General features: G+C 46.1%; 1 protein-coding gene across 1 annotated transcript in view; it reads left to right on the top strand.

Moving 5' to 3' along the window:
* Window positions 1-280: 280 nt before the first annotated feature.
* Window positions 281-6,856, top strand: part of RAI1 (retinoic acid induced 1) — an 80,737-nt gene continuing 74,161 nt past the window's right edge. The window contains exon 1 of the mRNA XM_042437828.1: window positions 281-403. The gene's annotated coding sequence lies outside the window, so the exon portion shown is untranslated. The remainder of the gene's footprint in view (window positions 404-6,856) is intronic.

Genomic DNA, 6,856 nt, shown 5'->3' with positions numbered 1-6,856 from the left:
ACCACATCCACCCCTCTTACCGCTAGCATTAAATTTTCAGACTGGATGCTGCGGGGAGGACTCTTCCTAATTACCTTCTATCCCCTAGTGGCACATGAATAATGGCTACTGAAGGAGCTCCAAAGGCTTTCTGAGACAGGCGGAGAGGTAGCACAGAAGGGGAAGGAAGGAAGGAAGGACTGTGCTGTACGCCTATCTATTTCGTTTTATTTTTAACACCCCTCCTCTCTCCACATTTCCAACCCACCCCTCTTCCGAAGGATCTAAACCGGTGACCCATCTGCCTTGGAAGGACACGAAGGAAGAAGCCCGAGGAAGAAGGGAAAGCACCAGCTGAACAGAGGAGAGAAAGAAAGGAAAACACTCGCGAGGGAGAAGGAAAAGGACGGAGACAAGCGTGCAGGTATGGTGGAACCGTTTTCTCTTTTGGATGCTTGGATAGTCTCCTCAGCAGGAAGATCTCTAGCCGTTCATTCATTCTTTGCCTCTTCCCCCCTTCCTTTCTTGTGGTTTTCTATTTCTGCTTCAGCCCTACATGTCACTCTGCTTGTAACAGGAGGCAGAAAAGAGCTGGAAAGGCTCAGGTCCATTGCCTTTAGCCTTCGCTAGCACCAAATTTCCCATTTTGGAGTGGTTTTGTGTGTGGGAAAGGTTTCTGGATTTCATGGGAGGCTTTGAACAAGTTGCATGCATCCTGGATCTGGTTGCATGCACCTCCCCTGAGTGCATGCCCTCAAAGTTTGTTTCTTCCTATTGGAGGCAGAGAGGGGGGTGTTTTGTGTCTTAAAAACCATGGCATGGCTCAAGCTGCGGTGGCAAGAGAAAAAGCAATGGTTATTTTGATGGTGGAAGGAGACCTGTAACAAAGTTAGAGATGCGATGCCTCCATCCTGTTCCTTCTGACGGAGCTTGGATGCGAACCGGGGACTGGTGCATCTTTCCTCATTGGGTTCTTCGAGGCAAAGAGGATGGGTCTGCTCCTTCTGCTTTGATAGCATTTATTCTGGTGATGGTGGTTTTGGGAAGACCCTGGAGCGAACACTGTCTTTCAGCGGTCTCTTTGCTGCTCTCTTTTTTCCCCATGACCAATGTGATCTCCTCCCACCCCTCAATTGGCAACCCACCAAGAAATAAACCGCCCCTTCAGACCTTCCCATGGAAACAAAACCAACCTTGGGGAAAGAGACACTATTGTCAGATGTGACCCTGAGGAAAGGAAAGAAAAATCTCTGCCTCCTCCACTGAAGTGTTGTTGAAAAAAGAGGAGGAGATTTCTAGGGGTCTCGGAGAGACCCTTGTGGGTTGGTACCCAGAGACGCAGCATCTCACAAGTAGGTGAGCTGAGTGTGAGTCTGGACTGTGGCTCAGGTGTGGTGGTATGGATCCACCGGGGAAAGCGTTGGACTCCTGAGCAATTCTGTTGGAATCGCCTGAGCGCAACGGGTTGTGGGTTGCAGCACAGATGCACCGGTGGGCTCCTCGGACGCCCCTTGAATGCATAATGTGCGTCATGGATCATTAAAACAAACAAACCCAATGTTGCCATCTTATGGCTAGGCAAGCGTCGTTCAGAAGGAAGCACCTCTCAGATGTTGCTGGGTGAATGAGCCATGGGGGCACGTGAGGATAGGCGTAGAAACGGCTTCCGACAAGGAGGTCAGGCCATTTCAAGACAACAGATTCAGTGTGATGTTATGGACAGGCTTTGGATTAGGTGTGCTGTTGGGTTTTTTTGCAAGGAGGGGTCCATGGACTCCCTTCCTCCGATGCGTCGTTTCCATTCACATGGATTTGATGACTCCCGAGAATGACAAAGCATTTGAAAAAAAGGAGCAAACTCTTCCATTGCTCCTACAAACCATGCCTTAGTTGTTGCTGTTGTTGTTCTCCATCTTCTTGCAACAGAAGCATGGCTGTACCCCAAACGTACCTTTGTGTTACCCCTTGCACTGAATTTATCCCTTTCCAGACACTTAAAACTTGAAATGGAGGCCTCTGAGTTGGAGTGACAGGACCTGAGTTCAAATTGTTGCTTATGATCCCAGGGTGTGTTTCTGCAGGGCACAGTAGTACCAGTCTGATCCTGCTTTAATTGCCACGACATCCCTAAATTGCAGCCTTAGAGTTGTCTGGCACAATATTCAAAGTCCCTCCCCAAACTACAGATCCCAGGTTTCCATAGAAAGGTGCCGTTGTAGTTAAAGCAGGATCAAACTGCTAAAAAGTGTATAGTGCAGATACAATTAATTCAACTTTTCTTACATCAGAAGGTTGTTGTGAGCAGGAAATTGGTTTTATGACAATACCAGCCCATGTGATATCTTTGGGGGATGAATAGGACCAGAATGAATGAGTGTGCCTATGTGTGTGTTTCTGTGGGGAGCACTATCCTATGAACCCTGAAAACGCAGAGATGGGGAATAGTCATAGTTATGCCCAGAACTGGGAAATGCTAATCTTTTGGACTACAGTTCCCAGCATCCCCAAACCAGCATGGCCACTGGGAGATTCTGGCCATTGCAGTCCAAAAGAGGTCATTTTTTCTAGACCCTGGTTGTGGTATTATTTAGTTGGGTACTTATCCTTCTGTCCTTCCGTCTGTTCTTGGACCGTCATGTAATATGAAATTTTCATATCATCTGAAATGCTATTTCTTTAATGACAAAGTGTTCACTCTAGGTATTTTCCAGGCCCTTTAGCATGATTCTCTTGTATGCGTCTGCCAGATGTTGACCATAGAGTTGTGCTGGGGGACCTACAAATGCCTAGAGAAGTACTCTCTCTAGGAATCTCTAGGTCCTCCAGCACAACTCTATGGTCAACTTCCGCTGGAAGCATACCATTGAATTGCGCTGGAGAAATGCCTACAGAGAGTATTTTTATTCCAGCTGCATATAACTGACAACTTCTACTACAATTATACATTTATCCACCTGTAAAATGTTTAAGAATCTTACTCCCTGGTAAAATGAATGAGGGAAAACCATGCTCATTGTGTTGCATTGTATTCTATAGGTGATTGGGGGCCTTCCAAAGCTTTTAGTCCAACAAAGGAACTTGTCTAAGCCCTGATTCATAATACATTTTATTTAGCTGTAGCAATTTTTCCACTATTATTAATATTATTATTATTATTATTTTGTTATGTCCCGCCTTTTTCCCAATATAGAGAGTCAAGGCGGTGGTTGAATTTTTGTGTATATCCCCCATGGTCATTATTTTTGTTTCCTTTATGTTCACCATTAAGCCTTCCTTTGCACTTTCTTCCTTGACCTTCCATAGTAGTTTTTCCAAGTCCATGATGTTTTTCTGCCAATAGTATAGTGTCGTCTGCATATCTTATATTGCTGATGTTCCTTACTCCTATCTTCGCTCCTCTTTCTTCTATGCCTACTTTTTGTATGATCTTTTCTGCATTCAAGTTGAACAGATAGGATAGGATGGTGCCTTGCCTGACCCCTTTGCCAATCGGAGACCATTTTGCTTCCCCATATTCTGTTCTGACAATCGCCTCTTGTCCTAAGTATAGATTTCACATCAGGACTATAAAACGTAATGGCACTCCACGTATTTGTGAGCAATCCATAGCTTTTCATGATCTATGCAGTCAAAGGCTTTGCTATAATCCATCAAACAAATGCTGATTTTCTTCTGGAATTCCTTGGTGTGCTCCATTAGTTGTCATATGTTTGCAATGTGATCCCTAATGCCTCTTCCTTACCTGGCCCCTGCTCACACCTCTGGGATTTCTCTCTCCATATATGATTGCAGTATTGTGAGTATTATTTTGCATGCATGGGACATTAATGCTATGGCCTATAGTTGCTGCAGTCTTTTATGTCTCCATTTGGGTGGAGCAGGTACAGAAGAATAATGTTTGGGGGTCTGAAAGGTACGCATGGGAAAGGAATGTGTCCAGAGAAGGGTGACCAAGATGATTGAAGGTCTGGAAACCAAGCCTTATGAGGAGCGACTGAGGGAGCTGGGTATATTTAGCTTGGAAGAGACTGAGAAGTGACCTGAGAGCCATTTTTATACATCTAAGGGATGCCCTGGAGAAGATGGTGCAAGTGTGCTTTCTCCTACTCCAGAGACCAGAACACAGGCCAAAGGATTCAAATTACACAAAAGATGATTCCACCTAAACATTAGGAAGAAGTTTTTACAGAGCTATTTGATAGTGGAATAGATTGACTTGTGGGGGATGATGGACTTTCTTTCTTTGGAGGTCTTTAAGCAAAGGCTCTATGGGTATCCCTTTTCCCATGAGAACAACAGCAAACAATGTCATTAAAGGAAGCAACCTCTTCTACTCTCAGGAACAAGGATTTACTTCTCAGATAAGAGATGCTTTAGTTGTGGATTTTTGCATGGCAGCAAAGGGACTACATGACCCTTGTGCCCCCTTCCAACTCTAAAATGTTATCATTTTATAAGACTGGGGCCATTACAAACATTCGTTTTTGTGCCATAAATATTCACCTTTCTTTCTTTCTTTGCACCAGCCCTGAGTTGTCAAATGTGGCAGTCATCCCCTCCTGACTCCAAAATATGGAGTCTGATTAAAATCGGAGTCTTTGCTATCTGAGAAGTAAATCCTTGTTCCTGGGAGTAGCAGAGGTTGCTTCCTTTAATGACATTGTTTGCTGTTGTTCTCCGGTGAAGCAGCGTCCAAGACGGACAGGGAGGCTTCGGAAGGGAGGCTGCCGAGGCGGAGAGACGATTTAAATTGGCCTTAATGGATTCCCGAGAGGACTCTTTGAGATGAAAGTCAAAATAAGACCGAATCTCAGCAGACCTGACTCTCGCATTAAAGATGCAGGCTTTCCTCGTTCAAACCTTCCTCCCTTCTTGTCTTCCTTTTCTTCTTCTTCTTCAAGGAGAGTAAGAGAGGGAGGGGAGAAAAATTGTGTGTTGTGTGCCGAGACGACAGAATGGTGTTTCCGAGTCTTCTAATGAGGATCCTAATTGAAGAACTTAAAGCCTCTTGGGATCTCCTGTCAACCAATGGCAACTTTGGTGGCTCATATTTGGGGTCTCTGGCTTTTTGTGGAGGGAGAGATGGGAGATTCCCAACACAGTATTCCTCAACTGGAATCCTGTGACCAGTTCTGGGTGCCACAGTTCAAGATGGTTGCTGACAAGCTGGAACATGTCCAGAGAAGAACGACCAAGATGGTCAATGGTCTAGAAACCACCAAGACCTATGGGGATTGTCTGAGTTAGCTGGAGATGTTCAGCTTGGAGAGGAGAAGACTGAGAGGTGATGTGATAGCTGTTTTTAATTCTCTGAAGGGATGCACTGTTGAAGATGGAACCAGTTCATTTGCTGCTGTTGCAGAGACTAAAACATGAACCAAAAATGGATTCAAATTATGAGATTCCACCTATGCACATGGTAGACGAAAGGTAGCATATAAATTAAATAAATACACGGTGGTGGAGGTGGCACCTTCAAGTCCTTTCTGACTTATGGCAACCGCATCTTGACAAGATTTGTTCAGAGGGGGGCAGCCTGTTGTATCTATGAATGGAAGGAAGGAAGGAAGGAAAGATGGATCATTTTCAAGGTGATGCACTCACCCTAAGATTCTTCCCCTTTGCCCTGAGGACTCGACAGAATCAGTCAAGCCTGAGACCCCACAACTGTAGTCCGCAATAGTGGCCCCAAAGCAGCATGCATCCATGCCATCCTATTGTATGGATGGATGGATGGATCATTTTCAAGGTGATGCGTTCACCCTAAAGAGCCAAGTGCCCAGGCTCTGAGACCTGGCAACCCTCTTATGCCGACACAAGGGACAACCTGCCTCCAGCTGTCCTCCAGAAGGGAGTTTCAAACTCTCCCACTCCAGTCCTCTGCTCTCTTTAAATGATCGTCATTAAAATCCCCAGGCTTGCCAATTTATTTTGCTTTCTGTCTGGCTCAGCCACTGGCAGACGGGAGCGTTTGAAGGGAAAAGGAGGGAGGGAAGGAAGGAGGGAGGGAGACACTCTGCTGCACACTGAAGGGAAATGAGCCCAGGGAATGGAGAGGACGAGGGAGCATTTGCGGTAGGCCATTCATCAATCCACAGTGTCAGCTCTGGCCTTCAGAGCGCTCTCAGCCGTCTCTCCTTTCCAGAAGGAATCCTTGCTGGAGCTTTTTGGAGATGAGGCTGGAGAGACGTCAAAGGACAACAGGCAGCTGGGGAGAGTGATGGAGCCTGCCTGCGCCTTTGGCGGCTTTGGACTTCCAGCCAGCCACCCTTTGCAAGGCTTCCTTGGTTTTTAGGTGGACAGGCCAGCATCCCTGGAGAATTACATACCCTCCAGCGTTTCACAGATAAAAACAGAAATGTATGCAGCCAAGTGATGTCAGAGGTTGTCTTAGATGGCATATTATGCATGAGGAAGAACAGACCAACTAAGAAAGGCTGCAGCAATTGGCTTTTACCTGCACCGACTGGGAAGGGCGAGACTCCAGCCTTGTCTGCATGGGTGAAAAACCTCAATGCAGGTGCTGTCTGTTTCCACAATGCACAGCAACTTTGGTGAAATATTGTGGGTCTCAGTGGTTAATGCCTTTGGGATGTAGTGGAGTCTCCTTCTTTGGAGGTCTTTAAACAGAGTCTGGATGGCCATTTGTTGGGGATGCTTTGATTGAGAGTTCTTGCATGGCAGAATGGGGTTGGACTGGATGGCCCTTGGGGTCTCTTCCAACTCTGTGATTCTGTGATTCTGCCCTGGAGTTAGCAAAGTTCCAGGAAACCCCCATGTTTTCCTGAAACCCAGGGTTAGTGCAGGGTTTTGTGACAGGTAAACATCTGGAGAGGTCCCAATTTGCGCTGACCGGCTGTCCGCACACCAGGCACTG

Source organism: Sceloporus undulatus, chromosome 8, assembly GCF_019175285.1.
Source record: "Sceloporus undulatus isolate JIND9_A2432 ecotype Alabama chromosome 8, SceUnd_v1.1, whole genome shotgun sequence".
Lineage (NCBI taxonomy): Eukaryota > Metazoa > Chordata > Lepidosauria > Squamata > Phrynosomatidae > Sceloporus > Sceloporus undulatus.
Note: the sequence above shows the minus strand (reverse complement) of the source record. Positions and strands in the feature narration are given on the sequence as shown.